We start from the raw sequence: 13,075 nt of genomic DNA on the forward strand, positions 1-13,075 counted from the left end.
TAAAGGCAGGCGCTTAACTGACTGAGCCACCCAGGCATCCCGAGATTGCTTTTATTTATTTTTTAAGATTTTGTTTATTTACTTGTCAGAGAGAGAGAGAGCATGCACAAGCAGGCAAAGTGGCAGGCAGAGGTGGAAAGAGAAGCAGGCTCCCTGCCGAGCAAGGGGCCCAATGCAGGACTGGACCCTAGGACCCTGGGATCATAACCTGAGCCGAATGCAGCAGCTTAACCAACTAAGCCACCCAGGGGTCCCTCGAGATTGCTTTTAAAAAATAAAATAAGGGCGCCTGGGTGGCTCAGTGGGTTAAGCCGCTGCCTTCAGCTCAGGTCATGATCTCAGGGTCCTGGGATCGAGTCCCGCATCGGGCTCTCTGCTCAGCGGGGAGCCTGCTTCCTCATCTCTCTCTCTCTGCCTGCCTCTCTGCCTACTTGTGATCTCTCTCTGTCAAATAAATAAATAAAATCTTTAAAAAAAATAAAAAAATAAAAAAAATTTAAAAATAAAAAATAAAATAAAATACAAAAAATTTTTAAAAGATTTTATTTATTTATTTGACAGACAGATCACAAGTAGGCAGAGAGGCAGGCAGAGAGAGAGGAAGAAGCAGGCTCCCCACTGAGCAGAGAGCCCGATGCGGGACTCGATCCCAGGACCCTGGGATCATGACCTGAGCCGAAGGCAAAGGCTTTAACCCACTGAGCCACCCAGGTGCCCCTAAAATATAAAATTTTAACATACACCTACTCTATGACCAGAAATTCAACTTCCAGGTATTCACTCAAGAGAAATGAAAACATTTATCTTCAAAAAGAGGTGCTATACAGGATAAAACCAGAGAGGGAGACAAACCATAAGATATTCCTAATCATAGGAAACAAATTGAGGGTTGCTGGAGGGGACCAGTGTAGAAGGATGAGGTAACTGGGTGATGGACATTGGGGACATTAATGAGCAGTGGGTATTATATAAGACTAATGAATCACAGACCTGTATCCCTGAAACAAATAATACATTATATGTTAATTAGTTGAATTTAAATTTTAAAAAGGAACTTAAAGATAAAAAAGAGGTATTGTATAAGAACTTTTATACCGACTTTATTCATAATAAACAAAAACTAGAAATAGCCCACATGTCCATCAACAGAAAAATGGATAAACAGATGAATTATCAATGAACGATTATTCAGTAATGAAAAGAAGGAACTACTGACGTATGTAACAATATGGAGGAATCTCAAAACACATGTTGAACAAAAGAAGCCAGATATACAATGATCCACACTGTATGATTCCATTTATATGAAATTCCTGAGTCCTTGGACGCCTGGGTGGCTCAGTCAGTTAAGCATCTGCCTTTGGCTCAGGTCATGATCCTGGAGTCCCGGGATCAAGCCCCATATCATGCTTTGTGCTCAGCAAGACCCTGCTTCCCCTTCTCCCTCTGCCCCTCCCTATTCATGCTTGCTCACTCTCACTCTCTCTCAAATAAATAAATAAAATTTAGAAAAAAGAAGAAGAAGAAGAAGAAGGTCCAAATTCTTTGCCATTATCCTCACTGAAAAGTGAGATTTATCTCTCCACCCCTAGGAATTTGCACTGACTTTGTGCCTTTTTTTTTTTTTTTTGAGAAAGAGAACACGAGTGGGAGAGAAAGCATCTTAAGCAGGCTCCAGCTGAGTATGGAGCCTGATGTGGGCTCGATCTCATGTCCCTGAGCTGAAACCAAGAGTCAGTTGCTTAACCAATTGAGGGATCCAGGGCCCCCATGACTGCTTTGACCTATAGAATATGGCAGAAGTGATGCTATGCCAGCATGCGGTCTAGTCTTTAAAAGGACTAGCAGCTTCTACTTCCTCCTTCTTGGAACCCATGCTGTGAGGAAGCCCAAACAACCATGTGCAAGAGAAACGAAGTCGTTACTGGCAGTCCTATCGGTGCTCCCAGCCAAGAGCCAATCCTGTCTTGCCAGCCATGTGAGTGAGTCATCTTGGAAGGGGACTCTCCAGCCTCATTCAGACTATCTCAGCTGATGTCACAGAAAGCAGAGAGAAATTTATTCCACAAAACCCTAAGTTTCAATACCAATGAGCCAATAAATAATTTTTGTTGTTTTAGGTCATTAGCCTTGGGGGTGTTGTACATATCAATAAATAACCAAAACATATGGAAATAGAAAAATCATATGAATTGTTGCCTTGGGGAAGAAGTGCGATCAATTGCAAAACACAAGTGGATTTTCAGAAGTGATGGAAATGTTCTATATCTTGATTGGGGTAGCAGTTATAAGGATATACATACTTGTCAAAATTTTTTGAGCCATTGACTTTAAATTTACATATTATAATGTATGTAAATTATACCACATGAAGTAAATGTAAAAAAAAATAAATAACTTGGACGACTCTCTATTAACTAGAATATAAAGACTAAGATCTCAACTTGCTTGGAGACTCTTCACCAAAGGTAGCCCCAGCCTGAATTCCCAGAATACTCCCTTCCCACCCTTCACACTAAAGCTAGATAAAATGATTTGCAGTTCCACATGGGCCCAGGCTCTTTGACGTCATGCTATCTTCCTGGCCCATCACTCCTGGTCTCAGGCTGTGGAAGTCTCAGTCATCCTGTGACACCCAACTTTACCCATCCCTGTACTGAGACAGTCTTAGTCACCACATGCTCTTGCTCAAAAAACACTTTGTGAATACTTTTATTACAATACTTACCATATTCTAGGGGCTCCTGGGTGGCTCAGTGGGTTGGGTCTTTGCCTTCAGCTCAGCTCATGATCCTAGGGTCCTGGGATCAAGCCCCACATTAGGCTCTCTGCTCAGTGGGAAGCCTGCTTTTCCCTCTGCCTGCCTCTCTGCCTACTTGTGATCTCTATCAAATAAATAAATAAACTCTTTAAAAACATAAAACAAGGGGCACCTGGGTGGCTCAGTGGGTTAAGCCGCTGCCTTCGGCTCGGGTCATGATCTCAGGGTCCTGGGATCGAGTCCCACATCGGGCTCTCTGCTCAGCAGGGAGCCTGCTTCCCTCTCTCTCTCTCTGCCTGCCTCTCCATCTACTTGTGATTTCTCTCTGACAAATAAATAAATAAAATCTTTAAAAAAAAAAAAACATAAAACAATACTTACCATATTCTGGTGTAATTTTTGTTTGTGTGTTTCTCTACTAGACTCTGACTTCCTTCAGGAAAGAGACAACTTCTGATTCATTTTTGCATCACCATAATCTAACTACTGGGCAGGTTGTAAACACTCATTAAATGATGAATGAATTATTATACATTGGCCAGGCATTCCTTTTGCTCCTCTCATTATTTTACTGGTCTTTTCCAGCCTTCTGTGGTATAGGTGTCTCTTGATCTCCATCCACTGCCATCCTCCACTACCTGCTTTTCTCTTCCTTTCCCTCTCTCTCACACATTCCTTTGGCAGTCTCAAAAGGCTCATCCAACACCATGGCTGCAACATTCTCCTTCACTACAGATATCTCCAAAGTTCAGTCATTATCAGTAAATGTTTATTGAGCATTAAGGACTTGCCAAAGAATCCAGAGGACTTAAGGATTTGAAGTCTCCCACATGTTGGAGACAAGAGAGAGAAGGAATTGAATATCTTCAAGAAATGGAGGCTGTGTACCCTAGAGAATGAGGAAGCATTATTAAACAGGTAAGTACGAAGGAGGAATTGGTTTGGGGAGAAATAATGAATTTTGTCTTAGCCATATTGGGAGTCCTACTATTACATTCAAGTGAAACAGTGTTATAAATGGAGATACAGAATTTTATTCATTTTTTAAAAGATTTTATTTATTTGAGAGAGAGTGAGAGTGAGAAAGCACCAGAAAGGGGAGGGTCAGAAGGAGAAGCAGACTCCCCGCTGAGAAGGGAGCCCAATCTGGGTCTGGATACTGGGTCTCCAGGGTCATGACCTGAGCCAAACACAGACACTTAACCCACTGAGCCACCCAAGCACCCAAATTTTATTTATTTTTGAATGCCTCTCTCCCCCTCAAATAAATAGTTTTTGCCTTCATGAAACTTACTGAGGTGACAGACATAAATCAAATAATTATTTAAATAAATATAAAATTGCATGGAACACCTGGGTTTGCATCTGCCTTCAGCTTAGGTCATGATCCCAGAGTCCTGGGATCAGGTCGTGCACTGGGTTCCCTGCTCAGATGGGAGCCTGCTCTTCCCTCTCCCTCTGCCCCTCTCCCCCCACTCATGTTCTCTCTCGATCACTCTGCTCTCTCTCAGATAATAAATATATCTTTAATAAAATTTAATACATTTAAAATTTAAAATAAATATTTTAAAATAAATTTAAAATAAATCTTTAAATAAATAAATTGCAATCTATAATAAATATAGAAGAAGTATATATTCTTTTTTTTTTTTTTTTAGATTTATTTATTTATTTATTTGTCAGAGAGAGAGAGACCGCCCACAGGCGGCAGAGAGGCAGGCAGAGACCGAGGGAGAAGTAGGCTCCCTGCCAAGCAGGAAGCCCAATGTGGGACTCAATCCCAGGACGCTGGGATCATGATCCGAGCCGAAGGCAGCACCTCAACCAACTGAGCCACCCAGGCAACCCAGAAATGTATACAGCAGGAGTAACTGGCCTCTTCAAGGAAGCTGGCACTGACTGCCAAAGGGAGAGTAGAAGTTGACTAGGGGGTGGAAGGGAAAAGATTTGAAGCAAAGGAAGAGCATGTGTAAAAGCCTGTAGCATAGAGACAGAAAGCAGATTAATGATTGCTAGGAGGCAAGGGGGAAAGGGAGTGCCTGCTAATGGACCTAGAGTTTCTTTTTTTTTTTTTTAATTTATTTTTATTTATTTGTCAGAGAGAGAGAGAGAGAGAGCACAGGCAGACAGAGTGGCAGGCAGAGGCAGAGGGAGAAGCAGGCTCCCCGCTGAGCATAGAGCCCGATGCGGGACTCGATCCCGGGATAACGGGATCATGACCTGAGCTGAAGGCAGCCGCCTAACCAACTGAGCCACCCAGGCGTCCCTAGAGTTTCTTTTTGAGGTGATGAAATGTTTTAGAATGAGATATGGATGATGACTTCACAACTTTATAAATACACTGAAATCCACTGATTTGTCTACCTGAAAAGGGCAAAGGTTGCAGTATGTGAATTACATCTCAAAATTAAAAAGAAAAAGAGATGACAATAAGGATAAAGATGAGTGCGAGGGAAACAACACCACTAACAGAAGTCCTCTGTCCCACAGGCCACAGCACCTTCCAGAAACTAAAAAAAGGTCAGCATAGCCAAAACAGAGTGAGAGCAAACACAGTGCATGATGAGGCTGCAAAATGCGAACAATGGGGATGGGGCCAGGCTTAGAGGAAGAATGGTAAGGCATGAGACAAAAAGGAGATCAAAAGGTAAGAGCATAGCGACAGCTTGAGAGGTTGCACATTGACCCTGTCTCCAAGCCCACAGCAGAGGAGCATCAAGACAGAAATGGAACATGTAAAAGGCATGAGACAATGAGGCCACAGGGGAGGAAAAGCTGCCACACACTGGACTTGCACACAGGCCACGAGAGGAGACCACTCCTCAGAGCAGATGACGATCAGCAATACTGACCACTGCAAAGAAGCCAGAGGAGAGAAACCGAGAGCAGTCCTCTGAGTCTGGAGATGACCGTTGACACAGCCACATGAGATTGGGGGCCAGAGGGTGAGATGGGGGAAGGAACCAGATGGCAGAAGGAGAATGAGAGCATTCGTCATGAAGACATGGGGGCACACCAGATTTGGCAGTGGAAGGAGGAGGGAAAGGGGGACAGTAGCTGAAAGAGAGTGGAGTTATATGGAGCCCTTTTTCTTTTTTTAAGATTTTATTTATTTATTTGACAGAGATCACAAGTAGGCAGAGAGGCAGGCGGGGGGAGCAGGCTCCCCACTGAGCAGAGAGCCCGATGCGGGGCTGCATCTCAGGACCCTGAGATCATGACCTGAGCCGAAGGCAGAGGCTTTAACCCACTGAGCCACCCAGGTGCCCCGGAGCCCTTTTTCAAAATAGAAGAGATATGAGTCTGATGGGGAATGCGAAAAGCCAGTGAGGAAAAAGGAATCCATTTAAAGCATAAGGGAGAAGAGAATTCAGGAGACAGGTCCCCTTGAGGAGATGGGAAACCATGGAATCCGGACATGGGTGGATGGCACAGACTTCCACAATAAGCCAGTCTTATACTCTGAGGCAAGGACAGAGAGTGATAGAGATTTTTTTCCAGGTAGAGAGGAGATTGGATGGAGTCTGCGGTATTGGCCTCTGCCTTCCCCATGATATTAAGAGCTAACATTTACTAAGCATTCGCCATGGCAATGGCCTAAACAATGTCTATATGTTAACGCACCTCATCCTTACCGGTTAACACACTTCCTCATAAGGTGTGTTCTGTTGTTGTGCCCATTACAGTTGAAGAGTCACCGAGGAGGGAAGTAACTTCAACAACATGACAAAGGTAATAAATAACAGAGCTCATATTTCTACCCCTGAGGTGCAAAGGGAGGAGGCCGATTTGCCAAGATTAAAAGATGAAACAATGAGAAAGGAAGGAAAAAGGAAAAATTGGGGACCTGATGAATATAAGAAACTTTACAAGAGCCAGCGTGAAAAGTATGCTACCAATGCTGTTAAAGTCAGATGGCTTCCTTTTTTTGTTTGTTTTTGTTTTTAATTTATCTGACAGAGAAAGAGAGGAAGCACAAGCAGGGGGAGCTGCAGAGGAAGAGGGAGGAGCTGGCTTCCCACCCGAGCAGGGAGCCCTATGTGGGATTCAATCTCAGGACCCCAGGATCATGACTGAGCGGAAGGCAGACACTTAACAGAGTTAGCCACCCAGGTGCCCCAAAAATCAGACCTCTTCCGGAATGGTAGTTGCTTTTTCTCTCCTGTACACAGAACCTCTCCCCTTGAAGATTCCACAATTGAGATTTGTGTAATTCCTCACTCATTTGTAGGTGAGTCCGCCTTTCCTTTCCAGTACCTGGGCTCTGGGTCTGCCCATTGGACAGGAGTCTCCTAGCAAAGCTGAACTGGCAGGGAATTGTTCTGTCAGAGCTGGGGCCTGAAGCCACCCACATGCCTGGACCATTTTACGGAAACTCATAAAGTGCACATCTAATATTGCCATTAGAATTGGGGTCTCTGTAGGCCCTGCCTTTCAAGGAAGATTTTCTAATTTAAAGCAAGGTAAAGAGAATTTCTTGCTGAGATTGTTCCTGGAGCTCTTAGCACAGGTAACAAATCTGCTCTTCCAAAACCAAACTTGAATTTGCTAAAAACTTTTCATATGTTCCATAATTATTTACATCACCAAGGAAACAGAAGAATTTACAAGAAGCCAAACTGTCTCTATTCTCTTCCTCAAATGTCAGTAGTGTGTTGGCAAAGATTCTTAGAGCAGTGAGAACAGAAAAGCAGCAACACTAAAAAGCCAAAAACCTCCTCATATAGAGACATCAATCAAAAAAATGCCACAACCCAAATTTTATTTCGCAGAAAGGGAAATTGGATTCAGAAGAATTTCCAGGCAAATTTGCATCATAGCTATTACCTCGTCCAGCAATATGCATTAGTACTTTTTCACATCAAAACACTGTGAAGAACTAGCAACTTAGTAATAATTCTCTTGCGCAGTGGACACACACACATTCAGTATTCCAGTTCTCAAGCACAGGCGAAGCTAGCTTGATGAGGTTTCATGACCTAAAAGGGTAAATACCAGCACAAATATGGCACAAATATATCATAAGCCGGGCAGCCCGGCTGTTCAGCCACACATCCAGTTGGGAATCAAACTCAGATACAAAGATGTAGAGATCCATTGTTCCTGAGCTGCGAACAAGGAGCAAACACAGCACAGAATGAAATTGGGTTTAAGAATGTGTCCTGTGAATCCGCCTACGGACAACTCTGGGAACTGTTCCTGAAATGGGAGGAGGCTGTCATCACCTCTCCCTCGGTAGCACCATGTGCTACAGAAATCATTTTCCTTCTGGAAGTGCATTTTGATATGCTGTCTCCCTTCCCTCGTTTCTCTCCTCCCCACTCTGGGAGACAAACCGAGGCTCTCTAACCTCTGCATTGGCTGTCAGGGAAGGAAGTAGGGGGAAGTTTTACAAATCCCAGGGAAGCAAGGCTGCCCCCCACCCCCACCCCGCCACCCCGGCACCGCGCGTCCCCCAGGCGGGCGTGCTCTCTGACTCCTCCTGGCGGACGCGGAGGGAAGACTAATTCTTTCCCGCGAGGGGGAAAGAGCTGTCCGGTGGGCAGCTTGCGGAGAGACCTCCAGCGGAGGTCAGATCAGAGGGACTGATGGGCACCTTTGGACCTACTTCGTTCTTTGTGGACAGACACAAGAATGGTGAACGGCAACGTCTCGTCTTGTACCGGGGCAAGAAGCCTATAGTGACTCTCACTGTACCTCATGAAGGCTCAGGAAAGATCAGCAGTGCCTGACAGGAAAGCAGACACAGTTCAGACTGTCAAACCATTCCATTAACAACTTAACCATTGTTATCCAGCCCCACTCCTTGGCGCCCCTCCGGTACGGGCAGATACTGTCTTGAAGCCGAAGAAGACAGTGTTCTAACTACTGTATCTTATCAGAGACCGATGTTATGCCTCCACATGCACAAGTAAATCAGATTGAGGATGGCTTGTGATCATGCCATCTAAACTAAAGCTCTCTGCAGGTCTTTTCCAGAAGATTCTATATTGTCCTGAAGACCAATCCTGCCGTTTATAAAAGTTTGTCTTTTCCCATTACTTTTGCTCCTGGACAGGCTAATACCCTCTTTTTGATTGTTTATATCATACTTAATTTTCTCTTAATCACTGCTTAGCTCTGTAGATTTTGGTCTTTACATTTTTACCAGAAATCAGCTCTTCTTTCCTCTTAGTCATCTTGTTCTACTCTCCTAGAGTTATCTCACCGTAATCATATGGAAAGCCCTCCTTCCTACTCCATTATTTATTTCTATAGAAATTTCACATTCATGCCCCTGACACACACTCAATATTTACATGAGGTTCAGATGTTCTGGGCCCAAGGACTTATTCTAAATGGATATTCAGAGCCTGAATCCATAGCTCTTGAGGAATTTGGCCCTAGAATACCTGCTTACCCAAATGAAGAGCAAGGTTGTGAGTTGTGAATATGCAATGTAGACCATTTCCCATAGAGCCAAAAACAAGATTAACTGAGAGGACAGACTTCATGTCAACCCCAGCGACCCAGCAGTGGCTTTCCAAGTTCTCATTAACATTTCCTGCTGACCTAGGAGATAGGGAAATTCTGAAAACATATCAGTGAGGGACAGCAGGCTTGTGTGCTGGGAAAGCAACTTTGCCCTAGGTTACAGCCATCACAATTAATACTTGTATTGTAATTTGTGATACGCAAAGCATTTTATGAGAACTGATCCGATCTCTGCAGCACTCTAGTGAAAAGGCCAAAGCATTTTTGAGTTAAGAGGGTCCACAAATAGGACACACAGCAGAATGAGTGGGAAAATGCAAGAAAGAGACAAAGTGCACTGTCTTCAGAGAGCTGTTGGCATCTCAAACTTTGTGATACAGGGGACCCTCCGGCCCGTGTGGGGGTGCAGGAATGCAGCAAAGCCACTCAGTTCTGCTAACCTCCCCAGTTCTGAACTCCCAGGCATGTTGCAGAGAAAACCTGGGAAGTTAGCCCACAGCTCTTCCCATGGGAACACTGGGCTTTATCATTGATTAAACCTGCAAACTTCCTTCTTTATTTTCTACACATATTTCTTGGGTCCCTATAAAATGTTCCCCGGAATTCGGGTTAGTATTGTTATGAGCAGAACCCTGCCCGTCTGCCTTTCCCTCCCGCCCTCACATTCCCAATTTTTTTCCTGCTCCTGCTGCTGTTGTTGCTATTGGCCTTTTTCTCCTCCCTCAGCATCACTCACTTCCTCTCCCTCTTCTGCATGAGTCTTTCTCGCCCCACTCCTCCTCCTCCTCACTGTTTTCCTCCAGTGCTCCTGGAGGAACCAAAAGGCTCCACTGTAAGGCTCTGAAACCCAAGGAACAGGCTGTGGTGGGCTGACTTGCTGAGTGGAAGACATCACGGGATACCACACGATATACCATCACTGGATATCCTACAGCCAGTCAGCCTGGGCTGGCCTGGCGTTCCCCTGCTGTCCTATTGGCAGCAACTTCAGAGAGTCCAGATGGTCCTAGAAAAATCTCTGGTCCAACAATAGTAAGGCAGAATTGATTTTAAACCCCTAGAATTGTTGAACTGGAATCAGGTTGAATCTGAGACCTGGATAGATGGAACATAACCTAAACCTACAGGGAATCCAATGTGGCCTCACTCAAGGGTCAGGAGTTCCCTGAGATAGTTCTGGTGGGAGGAATGTCAGTGCTGGAACTGAAGACTGGGAGGGACATAGGCTACTTCTTGAAGGTAGGAATGGGAAAAGCCCAGAAACTTCATTCTGGAAAGGAATATGGCTCAGGATAAGCTCCTCTACGTTCAAGGTCCTCAGGAAGGGACAGGGCTGGGCTGAACACATCTTCTGCGTACTTCTACTCCTGCTCGGGGCCAAAATGCTGTCCTGAGGCCACCACAACAGAGGTAAGCAAATGCACACATCTCCGGGTAGAGAAAGATGCCCGTTCTGGGGCTGGGAGCTGATTGTATTCTAGCTTAACCTTTGTTCTAAAGTATTATGAAAGGCAACACTGTGGCCTTACGGAGTCCATTTTCCACTTCCTCCTCCCAAATGAGTGGATGTTTGCAGCTCAGAAAAGGGGTTGCAGGAATGAATGGGCAGGACTAAGGGCCATGAGCCCCATGTGAGTTGTGTGAGTCGCCAGCCCTGGGGTTGGAACAGAGGAACTGACAGAACAGGTAAGAGAAGAGAATCTAAAAGACAAACAGGGAGAAGACTTTTTTTTTTGACCCAACTAATAATGACAGTAGAAGTATCTGGGATCCCTAAAGGCCAGCTATATGGTCAGGGCATGGGAAAATGGCAATTATCCTGACAGCAGTGCCTTCTAGAGAAAATAAGCAGCAGATTCGGTTAGAAAAATCCAGTAGACTTCTTCATCCATGAAATTACTCTAAGAATTTGGCTGGAGAATATGGTGGAGACAGAACAATCCAAGAATCGCAGAGATAAGAAGGAACCTAAAGTTAGAGAGTCCTTTTTATTTACGGGATTAGGAAATACTGGCCTTTTTCTCCTCCTCCCTGTAGAAGGGCGACAGACAGGGTATTTCAAGTCAGAGAGGTAACAGGGGTCAGTAAAGTAAGTCCTGATCCTGACAACCCTGGCAAAGGGCAAGGAAGCTTCTGGCTTCTGCAAGATTAGAAGCCTGCAGACAAGGCACTCCATTTACTAACGACCCAGATAAGGGGCACCTGTGTGGCTCAGTTAGTTAAGCGTCCAACTCTTGATCTTAGCTCCAGTCTTGATCTCGGGGTCTTGGGGTCAAGCCCTGTATTGGGCTCCACACTAAAAAATAAACCAACACACACACACACACAATGGAGAAGACACAGCACAAAGAAGTTCCTAACACTAGGACACAAAACCCTGCTCAAAGCAAAATAGGAATGGCTGTGTCCCAGGCAGGACAGGAGGGTTGGGTTCTCCAGCATCCAGGAGGAAAACTAGCTAATGGAACCTGGTCTTCCCTGGACTGGAGGTGACACAGAAAGGAACAAAAGGAAAGAAATTCACATCTGGGAGTCTTCCTGGGGCTTTTGTGTACTCTGAGGTTCTGGCCATGGAAAAAGGCCAACAGTTTGAATATAGGATAAGAGTTAGAACAAGCTAACTTGTTCTAAATGAGAAGGGGATCTTTTCGTTTTGTTTTGTTTTAGATCTTTTTTAATTCAGAAGAATCCTCTTGGTGTATTCTGTGTATACTTCTCCTTTCTGCCCATATAGTATTTGCTTTAAGACAATGATTCTCAAGGGGGTGGAGGGTGGGGAGAAGGCAAATCAGATCCCTTGAGTAGACAAGAAAGAAGAGGGTAGTGTGCATTCACAGTTTGTAAGATTACCCAGCTAACTCTGATATGTTCCTCCCTCTGCCTCTTTGAGAACCACAGCCCAAGAAGTCACCCAGAGGGAAGAATAAAGCAAGCTGTGTTGTAGGGGTCATTGTGCCTTCTGTTGGTCCACCCAGAGGGGTAGCAAAGGGAATATGGTTTAAATTATTATATCAATGGTGCATCCAATCTGGAATTATCCAAGCTCTTTCTTTTTTTTTTTTTTTTTTTTTAAAGATTTTATTTATTTATTCGACAGAGAGAGATTACAAGTAGGCAGAGAGGCAGGCAGAGAGAGAGAGGAGGAAGCAGGCTCCCTGCCGAGCAGAGAGCCCGATGCGGGACTCGATCCCAGGACCCTGAGATCATGACCAGAGCCGAAGGCAGCGGCCTAACCCACTGAGCCACCCAGGCGCCCTCCCAAGCTCTTTCTTAATCCATTCATGTTGTCATAATAGAATACCATAGACTGAGTGGGATCATAAACAATAGAAATCTATTTCTCGGGCGCCTGGGTGGCTCAGTGGGTTAAGCCGCTGCCTTCGGCTCAGGTCATGATCTCAGGGTCCTGGGATCGAGTCCCGCATCGGGCTCTCTGCTCAGTAGGGAGCCTGCTTCCCTCTCTCTCTGCCTGCCTCTCCATCTACTTGTGATTTCTCTCTGTCAAATAAATAAATAAAATCTTTAAAAAAAAAAAAAAAAGAAAAAAAAAAAAGAAATCTATTTCTCACAGTTTTGGAAGCTGGGCGTCCAAGGTCAAGGCACCAGCAGATTTAATCTGGTGAGGGCTCATTTCTTGGTTCACAGAGAGTCATCTTGCTGTGTCCCATGCTGGCAGGATCAAGGGAGCTCTCTGGAGTCCCTTTTATAAGCACACTAATTCCATTCATGAGGGTTCCACCCCCATGACCAAATAATTTCCCAAAGGCCTCACCTCCAAATACTCTGACATTGAGAATTAGGTTTCAACACAGGAATTTGGGGGAAATACAAACATCCACT

The sequence above is a fragment of the Neovison vison genome, chromosome 13 (genome assembly GCF_020171115.1).
Source record: "Neovison vison isolate M4711 chromosome 13, ASM_NN_V1, whole genome shotgun sequence".
NCBI classification, from domain to species: Eukaryota; Metazoa; Chordata; class Mammalia; order Carnivora; family Mustelidae; genus Neogale; species Neogale vison.